Raw genomic sequence first — 12,598 nt, 5'->3', positions numbered from 1 at the left:
GTACTTAATTTGGTTTGGTTTTTTTAAAAAACAAATTTCGATTGAAAATTAAAAACAAAATTCATTTTTTAAATTCATCAATTGTTATAAAGCAAAGACTGCATAATAGACTTTATAAGGCAGTCGGAACATTCAGGGCTTCGCCCTGATACGAGCAGTCTTGTTTCAATTTGGAACGTTTTTGTAGTGTGGGATAAAACGCATGCGTTACAAACGGTGGCCAGTCAATGAGCAAAATGGTCTAAAAGCAGAGAGGGTCATATATAGCACAACGGACATATCGTAATTTATACGGGCTAATCGATAAGAATTCTCATTACTAGCCAAAGAAATGAATAAAGTATACATAACTTGAGTAGTTTCCTTTCTGAAAGAAATTTTTTGACCTTGCCTCGACTCATTTTCCGACTGCCGCGACTTATTTTTCGATCATCGCGGCCGAGATACGGTGTTTCCAGAGTTTTTCCGCGACTTAAAACCCTGTCCAGACTATGGATTTTGGGCCGTGGAATTAACAAGTTAGTCGCGGACCTCTACCTGGGTTCTGCTTTCAGACCATTGGTTCGACTCCGTTACAAGCGTGGGATGAATAATTTGCGTTACGCTATCAGAAATAAAGTTTTTCACAGAGCTCCGCGAACGACATCTCTTTGAGTATCCCTCCTCACGATTTTAGTGGTTTGATTTTAGCAATTAAAAGGGGAGAAACTTTTCTTGACCAAACTGTACCAAAGATTACAAGAAAACTTCCAGGAGAGCACTGTGTTAAAAAGACACGGACCAAGTAGCTTTTTTCCAGAAGTTCAATACTTTTGGGGGCTAGAGCAAAAACTAAACTCCATTCAGTAAAGTTGTTGGTTGGCTGAAAATTCCACCGACCCAAAAAGCCGTCTTTTGTGTTATACGGCCCAAAAAGTATTCTTTCAGCAATTTTGAAAGTTTGATCATGATGTTCGAATCTGACTGGTTGAAATTATATACCGGAAAAAAAATCTCAGCGTGTTCAATGGAAACAGAAGATCCAGTAACAGTTTGACATTTTGGGGCTGTATAACAGAAAAGACCAAATTCCACATAAACCAAATTAACACCCCCCCCCCCCCGCCCACCCCAAAACAGATTGGTGGAGGATGTGGTCTCGGTTTTTTATATAGCTACAAGTTTGCATGACAATACGAATGGTTCAAGCGAAATATTGCGCATTGACACATCTGCGTAAGCGAGTAGCATAATCAAGAGTCCCAATTCTTTTTGTTTTCCTCTTTCTTTTAAACTGATTCTAGACTGACAGCATTGAAGTTTTTGCAAGTTTCACTCTTAGCAAACTTTGTTTGTTATTTTAATGGTAACTCAAGAGTTTGATCGATTCATAACTTGTACCTGACAAATGAAGTAATAATTGCTTCTTTTCTTTATCTCGATCCTCCCAAGAACATCCAACCTTGTCCGCAGTTATTCCCAGCTCCAACTCAACCAAGTCAAGAGGGGTTAAGCTCCCCTTTGAACAACCACTTGAACAATCTAACTGTTCCTAAGTACCCTCTGTAATTTATCCCCACTGAGACAAACAGACAATGCTGCTCAGAATGGTTCAATTGAACAACTTGACCAATTAGTCCTTTTGGTCTGTTTGTATTTGTTCGTAAAATAACTTTTCTAGACCTATCGGCGCCCCAATAGAACTCATTGAGAAAGAGGGGGAGATTAGAAAAATAAACAACTAGGAGGAAACGAAACGAAAACAAATTGGGGAAAGAAGTTCAGGAATGATCAGATCAGATGAGAGGAACGGTGCATTGATGAACACAACATCGAATGAAAAAAGATACTCAGTCGGAATCAGATATCGAATCATTTTGAGTCACGTGGATTTGGGAAGTGGACCGATCGTTTAGCAGACCAATCTTTTAGCATTAAAAGTTTATTTTTCAAAGTTTTTAGTCTATCGAAAATTTCTTTATCAATCACTATTCCACTCAATTGAAGCCAAAAGCTATGGGAAAAAACCTGTTAGTCACTTCGGATTAAAGCCATTTTCTAGTACCCTTTTTCGCGCAGCAAAGTTTTGCGTTTTCAGAAAAAAATGAGATATTTTAATAAAACTCAAATTTTGCCCGTAGGTGTTAAAAGTTTAAGCCATCTGGAGATCGCATCTGAAATTCCTTTAGTTTTTTTTCAGTATAAGAGCAATTTGAAAGGTATCTGAAGGCCCCTGGTTTTTGCTTAAAACAGTAAAAACTTTATCTGCTCCCACACCCAATGTCAAGTAGAAAGAGGTGATTTTCCTATCTAGTAACTTGTTTTTCGAACTAAATTGAAGATTAAAAGCTCATCTGCTCCATCATTAGTTCAAAAAGATATCGATTCTCTTTTTAATTGGTCAACTAACAATCACTTACAGTTTCATTCTGCCAAATGTAAAGTTCTGAACTTTGGTGGTTATGATGATTCTATCCAATTCTTGCTCGGATCAGACATCTTACCATTTGTTGATGAAATTAAAGATCTTGGTATCATAGTCTCCAACAATCTTTCCTGGAAATCCCATCTGAATACTAAGTTGATAAAATGTTCCAGATTGTTTTATTTTCTGAAACGAAATATTCCTTTCTCGGTATCCTGCAGTCGAAAAAAGTTACTTTACAATACTCTCATTCTGTCAATCTTACTTTACGGTGCTCCTGCATGGTGCCCGCAAAGTTTTGCGTTTTCAGAAAAAAATGAGATATTTTAATAAAACTCAAATTTTGCCCGTAGGTGTTAAAAGTTTAAGCCATCTGGAGATCGCATCTGAAATTCCTTTAGTTTTTTTTCAGTATAAGAGCAATTTGAAAGGTATCTGAAGGCCCCTGGTTTTTGCTTAAAACAGTAAAAACTTTATCTGCTCCCACACCCAATGTCAAGTAGAAAGAGGTGATTTTCCTATCTAGTAACTTGTTTTTCGAACTAAATTGAAGATTAAAAGCTCATCTGCTCCATCATTAGTTCAAAAAGATATCGATTCTCTTTTTAATTGGTCAACTAACAATCACTTACAGTTTCATTCTGCCAAATGTAAAGTTCTGAACTTTGGTGGTTATGATGATTCTATCCAATTCTTGCTCGGATCAGACATCTTACCATTTGTTGATGAAATTAAAGATCTTGGTATCATAGTCTCCAACAATCTTTCCTGGAAATCCCATCTGAATACTAAGTTGATAAAATGTTCCAGATTGTTTTATTTTCTGAAACGAAATATTCCTTTCTCGGTATCCTGCAGTCGAAAAAAGTTACTTTACAATACTCTCATTCTGTCAATCTTACTTTACGGTGCTCCTGCATGGTGCCCTTCTTTGACACTATTACATCAGCTTGAACTGTTCCAGTACAAAGTTCTAAGATGGATCAAGAAATGTTCATCGTATGTTTCAGGGCTACTAAATCTGAATATGCTTCCAATTAGCTATGTATTGATTAGAGTTGAAATTCTTCTACTTTGGAAGCTCCATAACAATGTTATTGATGTTGACTGCAAAAGTGCAACCAGCTCGCTTCCTACGCGTTCCGCTACGAGTGGCCTATTCGTCATACCGAACACGAGGAAATTGAAAACTGACGATAACTTCTTTGTACGAGCTCCCCGTGCTGCCAATGAACTTCTGCGTCTGAAAATTATATCTTTCGACATGCCCCTGGGAATGTTCAAATCAAAACTGAATAAATTTTTACTGCTTAAAACTTCAACTTTGTTTGATATAAACAGATCATGCACATTCTTTGTCAAATGTTTTTGTAAAAATTGTCGATCGTAAGTTCATTCAATATTTATATTAACCCTGTATCCACCAATGGAATTAAAGTCTTTTACTACTACTACTACTACTAAATTGCTCGCTTCAATTCAATTTGTTTGCCTGTTTATCTATTGAGTCTTTTTTTGTTAAAGGGCTCTTGAGGTCATATAATTATAAACGTACGAATGAAACACCAGTTGTAATTCATCAAAGTTTTCTTTAGCAATCACTTTTCAAAACTAGTAACAAAGCACTCTTTACTGTCAGGGTTTTGCCATGACGCAAAAATTCTTCAATAGTTAACTCTTAACCACGTTCCAAGCAGATTTTGCCGGCATCACTTTTATTGTGCACAATTAGTTTAGTTGAAAAATTGAGTTTAAAATTACAGTTCCATTAATTTTTCCTGGAATGTTCCAATCATCATTATCTTTCTACATCAGCAGCTCTGCTTTTTTAAACATTGAATAAGTTATGTGATTTGAATAATCTTGTCCCGAGTTTCGAACACTGAATATTAATAGTGCAGCTAAAGTTTCTTGTCATGATCGATTTACAAAGTTACTTAGCAGCAACTAAATGCAGTTTCAAATATACATATTTTTTGCAAAATAACCGCTCAATTAAAGCCAAAAACAATGGAAAAAATCTACTTGACTAGATTGCAAACCGTTTCTAGAAGCCGTTTTTAAGCAGTCAAGTCTTAGAAAAAAATGCGAAATTAAAAAAAAGTGGATTTTGTTTTCAACTAATACAGTCTTGAGCAATCTGAACATGGTTCTAAAGGTCCTTTTGTTTTTGGTTCAAACCAGGGGCAGATCTAGGATTTTCTCGAAGGGGGATTTTCAAAAAACTTTCGGAAATTTTGTCGTTCTTTTTTTATGGTCGCGCACCACCCTCAAAATTAGTATACATTGGCGCCAAAGGCGCCTTTACAAAAGTTTTAAAGGGTCCGTCACCAAATATTGATATCTCAAAATAGTACAAAGGGGGACCCTTTGGGTCGGAAGGGGATCGAATCCGTGAGGGGTCCGAATCCCCCTAAATCCGCCCCAGGTTCAAACAGTAATTGCAAAAACAAATCTAAATGCTTGCCTATCTATCTAGAGTTTTCTATTTAGTAACTTGTTCTTGGAACTAATTTGCAGGCTTCACTTCATTTCTCTGGTCTGTTTATCTGTTGAGTAACTCTTTTTTCATTGAAGAAGTTTTGAGATCATATAATACTAAACATACAATTGAAACTGCAGTTGTAGTTTATCTAAATCAAAGTTTTTGCGCAAGGATTGGCAAACTAACAGACAAAAAATAAGACTTAAGCCACAGAAATTTTGTTTTGAAATGTCGAAAAAATTGATCAAACAAAAATGTTCAGATTTTTGTATTCAACTTGTCTTGAATAGGTTAAATTCAAAAAAAATATGACACCTAAATCAATGAAAAAAAAAACGCTAAATAAAAAAAATAATAAGCAATCTCGAAAAAACAATATCTATCAAAAAACAAAATTTTTTGTTCAGATTGCTTTAAACTATAACAGTTAAAAACAAAAACCTTTTTTTAAAAAGTTTATCATTTTTTTTCTGAAAAAAAACAAGCCAAGACAAACGAATGTTACATTAGCATTAAAATTATCAAGTGGTAACAGAAAGACTTCAAATCGGCAAGGATCTCTGACTGACTTATGACCAAAAGCAAAATATTCAAAACACTTCAACCTTAAAACACACAGGCACACACATTTTTGTTGCCCGTTGAAATACGCTACGAAGTCACTGAGCCGATGTATTAGTGATGAAAACCATGAAAAAGTTCGAAAAAACTTAAGAATAATAAAAAAAACTAAAAAAAACTTTTAAGTTTCCTCATACAGACACGCTTAAACGCCACATAAATTGAGGCTATTAAGCCGATATAAAACTGATCGAGAATTATTCAGCCAAAAAAAAAACGAAAGTTTAACAAATCGATTTGATAAAATAACGAGCAACATTAAAAAACACATTTCAAGTACGACAAATATTTAAAATGCTGAAATGCACAAAATATATCTTTTGCGGTAAATTTTCTGCCAACAAAGGCTTCCTGGAAATGAATCCAGTAATTTCTATGAACAAAGTTATTTACTGTTGGTTAGCATCGAAGCAAAATTTACCATAAGGTAATAACGTCGAAAGGTCTTGAGCAGATACACGTTAAGCGAAAAATATTTTCAAAAAGAAATTAAAACTCAAACTATTTCAGCTTCCACCGCAAAACATTTAGATCTATATATTCTCTTGCTCATCAACGCACTCTAAAATAAGAGTTTAGCCGATTGATAATCAGCCAAAATATTTTTTGTAAAAAATAGAAAAGAAGAATAAAAAAGAACGATGATATTGAAATCGGAGATGACAATTTTACAACCAGCATTACACACATTGTTCTAATAAAGTGGTCTTTTACAATGTAGACATGTTCAAAATGTGTATGTTAGTTTGGTACAAATTGAGATGGCCACCAACTTCATTCATCTTGTGTAAAAATTACAATTATGTAGCAGTTTTTTTCAGCAGATTAATGCAAAACTTTTTCTCAATTATCAACAATTTGTATAAGGTATACTTGAAAAATGGCAAAAAAAACAATAAAAAGGGGATAGTAGAAAATCTAAATTTTCAAGTACCCATATTTTCTGAAAAAAGTTGATCGTTAACATCACGTTCTGTGTTGGTTTGATTGTATGGTGTCATGAATTTTTTCAGCGCCGTCTCTTCAAAACAAATTTGTATCATGGAAAAAGGCCGAAGGAAGAACTACAACAAAAAATTACTTGCCATTGAATACCGAACAACTGAATATGGAAAATTACACAGAGGCGAAGCGGAGCTTCGCATTACTTGCGATATCACAAAAACAGCAGTGCAAGCTAGTCGAAATGAAAGGAAAGAAAAGCCATTCAGTCCAAAAAAATGGAAATTTCGAAGAAACCACTTTAAAAAACTCAAAATGTTGTGTGGAAGGATATTCCAATTGCAAAAAAAGTCATGAAAAATACTTGTCATGAAAAATTTCGAACTATAAACTCTATGATCTTTAACCAAAATTAGGTTAATAAGTCGATAAAATATATGCCGAAATCGATAAGGCCAAAAAGTTTGACAGAAAAGCAAAAAAATCAAACCAGGAAAATATACATCAAGGCTAGTAAAATTAAAAATTACACAGAACGAAATGAAAACATAAAAATCAACTACAAATAAAACTGAATACAGCAAAAAAGTCTAAAATGGGGCGCACGTAAGTCGGCAAAACATAAGCAGACAAACAAAAAGCCGACAATTTTTGGAAACCTCCAGACTAAGAGAGTCGGAGACATGTAAAACATTGAATGCATAATGATTCAATTTTTTTATGCGTCTCCGAAACCAGGAGACTAAGTGATTCAAGTGATTCTGTTAAATATGTTGTTAACCCAAAAAAGTATATCCTTCGTTATGATAACGCTTGCTAATCGCAAGCGAAATGAATAGACTACATTGTCATTTTACTATTATGCGCGTTGCTACGTGCTCGTAACATTGTCTCATTTTCGTGAAAAATTTTATTTATCAAATGCAAGTCAAAATATCCGCAAACCAGATGAAAATGATCTACTTTTTGGGGGCGTACCTTATTAAATTATCGCCCTGGGACTGGGACACATTCCAAAACTTCTTTGAACTAAAATTCCGCTTTTGCTAGGTACAACACTAATATAACGCCGTATTGACGAATAAAAATTCAAACACCAGTCAAGTTTTAAGATATTCTATCCTCGAAGTTCCTTCCTTGGCCTGAAGCAGCGGGACTTCAATAAATTTGCCAATAATTGAAACCAAATACTTGAGCAGACAGTTGGAAAAGCGAGTCATTGAACGCAACTAAACAGAAAAAAGTTCTTTGAAATTCCAAAACATTTTATAATAGACACTTTTTTGATAAAATAAATCCAATTTCAGAAAACTGGATCAATAAGTTCATTTTTGTTTTTGCTGGGAAATCTGAAAACTAAATTCCACTTTTCGCTATTAGCAAAAATAGCGAAACTTTTTTAAATCACTTTTACGAGGTCTGGGGGATGCTTTGAGAGCTATACCAGAAGCTTCAATTACTGACAAGAGTTTAAAATTTGAGTTTAAAAAACTTAAATTTAGGTTTAATTTTTTTTGCAAGGGATCATTTTTTTTCCAATTCGATAGATGTGATATTAGCGATGAAATAATTTTTCATTTAGAGGTGTCAGAACTCTGCCGCTATATTTGTCGGTTTGTACCAATCGCTATCATGCTTCATAAATTTAGCGACAGCTCCTGATTAAATACCAAGCTATTTTTCAATAAAAAACCGTAGCTGATTAGGGAATCCAGGCAAATCTTGGAATATTGATTATTGTTCAGACAATTTTCGAAAAAATGACAGTATATTTGTAATCGGTGTGGTTTTTTCTCCAGAAAAATTTCCAGTTTTCTACTAGCCCTTTCTGACGGCGTTTTCCGAAATGCAGTGTGATTTTAAAAATGATCAGTTTGAGACAATTAACGCGCCATACATTTCGTGCTATAAACGCGTAATTGAAGATATAATCCGTATCAAAAACCTTTCTAAATTGGCAAGCTCTTTGGTCAGCTAAGTACTTTGCTCTAGGCAAAATTTATCACTTCGTGCTTTACATAACGTGTAGGAGTAAATAACCCGTAATTTTTTTTTGAAAAATTCATCAATTATTTTAATTTAATCTATGCCATAGAAAACAAAAGCTCTATGGAATAGTGTTGCTTTAAAAATTCTGATGAAATTTTTTTTATTTTCTCGAGATTTTTTTTTTCAAAAACCATCTACCCAGAGGCTATGTAAAGTACAAATAGATACGTTTAACACACCCTTGAATAGACCAAATGCGATGCCTCTATTCAATTTGGATTGCCTGCATCATTTTTGATTGTCTATATAAATAGCGCCTACAAAGAAGCCTTAAGCAATACAAGACTGCTCGTATCAGGGCAAGGCCCTCAATGCTCCGACTGTCTTTTAAGGTTTATGAATCAGTGTTAGCTTTATAAAAATGATGCATACATTTCTCCTAGTAACGTAGACATTATGGCAAATAGCCTGTTTCAACCAAATTGAAACCATTTCGAAGATGAATTAAACCCCTGCTTACGCGTTAATTGCACGAAATATATCGCGCTTGAGTTATCCCAAATTGGCAATTTTTAAATCTTCATAATTTTAAGAAATATGATCACAGGTAAAATATTTTTTTAAATCCGTTTTTCGAACAACATTACATTTAGGAAAAAATATATTTTGGTCAAAAATAGCCAAATAAGAAATAGAAGTTTGTAGAATAAATGTTCAGTCCCTTCCTTTTAAGTTGCTGGGAAAACAGAAAATTCATTTCCTTTTTGAACCTAGATGTCGATCAAAAGACAAACCACGAAAAAGCTAATTTGAGCCTGAAAAATTACGAAAGATTTTTTCCTGAAAAAAATCATTACTTATGTAAGAGCCTTCTCAGCGTTTATGGACTAACAAATGATTTTTTCGATCTTGATTAATTTTTCAAAAACAATTCCCCAATTTTCGACCGAGCAATCTCCGGAATTAAACTAATTAATCGCCACTGAACAATTATGTCAACTTCGAATCACCTTAATGTCTGCCTTTATGGTCAACTATTTATGAAGTTCGGTATTGATTTCTATTAGTCGAATGCCGTATGCGAATGCGCAAGTTAAGTTTTCGCATGTACATGAATAAGTAAGACTCAAAACTGAACAGGGCTTTTCGTATCAGGGCGAAGCCCTGATTTTTCCGACTGCCTTTTAGGTCTATGCAGCAGTCAAAACATGATGAAATGAAATCTAAGACAAATAAAATGAAATTTTTTTCAAGTTTGAAATTTTTTATGAAAAAAAAATCCCCCCACACGCCATATAAACTACAAAGTAATAAATTTCGCTCCTATTAACAAATAATTTATGGCAAATAAGCTTCTTTCAATCATATTTGAACGATTTCTTGGATGGATTAAATCCCTGCTTACTCGTTAATAGCGCGAAAAATATCGCGCGTTAACTGTCTCAAACTGGCCAAAAAGGCAATATTTAAACCCCATAATTTTACAAAAAAATGATCACAGGTGAAAGATCTTCTTTCGAATTTAAGCTCAAAACAGCAATACCTTTTGAATGATATTTTAAAAATTCCGTCAAATATGGCTAGCTAAAAAGTCGAAATTTATCTGAAGAATAAAAACAAGACGGCTCGCGTATCAGGGCAAAGCCCTGAACGTTCTGACTCTCCCTTAATTCATTTCGATTAGTTTTTGGGAAAAGAAAATATTGAAAACCTATACACTTTGGACACTATCAAAGTGTAAAATTTTGAGCCGTACGAAATTAATACGACCAATTAGCTAGACTCAATTCAAATTAGAACAATTTTGTTGTGCGGGATAACTCACCACGCATAAATAATTCGCGTTACGCTCTCAGCATCATGAATAAACTCTTCATTGCGCTGATAGTTTAGTCCAGAACACGGCAAATGTGGCAATTTTCAAACCCCCAGAACTTTACAAAAAAAAAATCGGAGGTGAAATATCTTTTTACATTTGAAATCAGGATGTCGATATCTTCAATGGGGTATAAAAACTAATGCTGAAAATTATTATTTCGATCAGTGAAAATTGACTAAATAAAAAAAACCACACCGAGCATAAATATTCCGTTTTCTTCGAAAGTCGAAACAAAAACCCACCCCGAGCACAAACATCGGAACAAGAATACACGTGCACGTGTTTGCCTTTTTGAAGTAGCAAGTCTGTTCATCTATCAAGTAATTATTTTCTACCATTAAAGTTCTTTCTACCATTAAAGGTTTTTGATTAATAAACGTACCAATAGAACATAAGTTTTTCTATTTATGTAACTTAGAATTTTGGTTACAATTGTAAATACTCGATAAAAACACGATTTGGAATACTTCTCACAGAGCAACGTTTGCTACAAGTTTATACATTGAATTGTTTTCTCGTCAGTATTGGTTCTAAACTTCAAAAGACCGCAAATGACTTCAGTTCATCCTGTTCACCCGGATTCCGACGCCAATTCGGATAACATCGACTTAGTCGTTAAGACGCCTCCTAAGGTATTCGTAGTCCAAAAAGACAACTTTGTGCCGAAAGGACTTGTGCCAGGGGCGAGCATGGAAAAGTTACTCTCGACGAATATACTTAAAATAAGACCGAACAAAACCATGTACAAGGCGACTTCAGCAAACAATGTTCCAAATCGGTACTTGCTTCTCGATGACTCGGATCGCCAAGTTTTCACTGCGATGGAAACTTCAGATGTAATTTGCCGATGTGCATTTGGCCGCAAACGTTCATACACAATCAACATTCTGACCGAGAAGAGCGAAATAATGCTCGGAATCCAGAAAGACTACTCGTGCCTATCGTCATTCGGCTGTTGTTCATTCGCTCCAAATTCCTATCCCGGTCATTCTTCTACAATTCTGGACGACAACGCGCAACCATGCGGAAGAGTCTTGCAGAGGTTTGAAGTCGTGTTCCCGTTTTACCAAGTTCAAGACAGTGACAACACCCCGCGTTTCGATATCATTTCACTCGCTGTCGGCTGCTGTCTGCCCTTCAACAACCCATTCAAGAAAGGACACGTATTTGCTATTTACAGACCCCAGAGTCCTTACGAGATCGGCTACATAGGAATCGAAGAGGAAGGAGACAAGAACTCGTTCCTGAAGTTTCCAGCCGATTCTATCCTGAGTGACAGGGTCTTGTTAATGGGAGCTCTTGTCCACCTGCACATTATGTTCCTAACCAACACATGCGGGTGTCAATAAACAATATCTTCAATTAAACACATGTGTCAAATAGTAAATTCAAGTGCTGATCATAGTGACTCTTTTCCATTTTCCCCTCATATTTGAATTTTATTGACGAAAAACTAATTAACGCAATTTAAAATGAAACGAAATTTGGCATGGTGAAAAAACTAATTGTATGGTATTATCAAACGATAAACAACTGTGGGGGTAGGGGGTTTGGAAAAGTGCCATGATAGTTACGCGTCAATCATCTATAATTAACAGATCTTTAAATCTTGAAAGTTAACTTCAAAACGCTTGTATAAAAATGAAAACGAGATAACGCAATTATATCTGCATAGCAGGTGCAGGAATTGAACATTTCAACAGCAGAGTTTTCACCATACCCTTTTAAAACACATCACAATCATTTTCGCGTCACTTTCTCTTTGGCTGATGAGTAAAAACGAGCAGAGAAAATTAAAACGAAACCTAACCAAAAAACAATTGCAAGTAGCTTCAAAATAGCCAAAATTACAGTTTTCATTAATTTTGCGAAAATACCACTTAACATTTCGGATAGTACGACAATTTCAACAATTTATCATGTTTCATAACAATTCCAAAAAACTATACTACATTTCAAACTTTTCCAAGTTCTCCATACATTTATAATCTACATAGGCATTGAATTTTTGTACAAAAAATTTAAAGAAAAAGGTTTATTAGTGACAAAACAAGGATGTAGCAATTACTAAGCATGTTGTTTTGTTCTCTCTCGTCTTAGTGTGAATATAGTAATCGTTCCCATGTCTCTGTTTGAAGTGTGTTTGTATGTAGACGAGTGTTCCTCTCGTTGTTTCAGGTAAATTGTCATCCTTTTGAATCATTTCATTTTGGTGCAGCCTGAAGATTGCAGAAAAAAAAAACAACTGAAAAAGAAACAAATTTTAATTCTTGAAAAA

At 34.7% G+C, this 12,598-nt stretch overlaps 2 protein-coding genes across 4 annotated transcripts in view; both read right to left on the bottom strand.

Moving 5' to 3' along the window:
• Positions 1-1,408, bottom strand: part of LOC134842386 (uncharacterized) — a 15,387-nt gene extending 13,979 nt beyond the window's left edge. The window contains exon 1 of the mRNA XM_063858695.1: positions 1,381-1,408. The gene's annotated coding sequence lies outside the window, so the exon portion shown is untranslated. The remainder of the gene's footprint in view (positions 1-1,380) is intronic.
• The window catches only part of LOC134841198 (intersectin-1-like), a 333,033-nt gene that overhangs the window by 196,919 nt on the left and 123,516 nt on the right, over positions 1-12,598 (bottom strand). The gene's annotated exons all lie outside the window — the stretch shown is intronic.

Source organism: Symsagittifera roscoffensis, chromosome 3 (assembly GCF_963678635.1).
Source record: "Symsagittifera roscoffensis chromosome 3, txSymRosc1.1, whole genome shotgun sequence".
Lineage (NCBI taxonomy): Eukaryota > Metazoa > Xenacoelomorpha > Acoela > Convolutidae > Symsagittifera > Symsagittifera roscoffensis.
The sequence above is the reverse complement of the archived record's forward strand: the minus strand, read 5'-3'. Positions and strand labels throughout refer to the sequence as shown.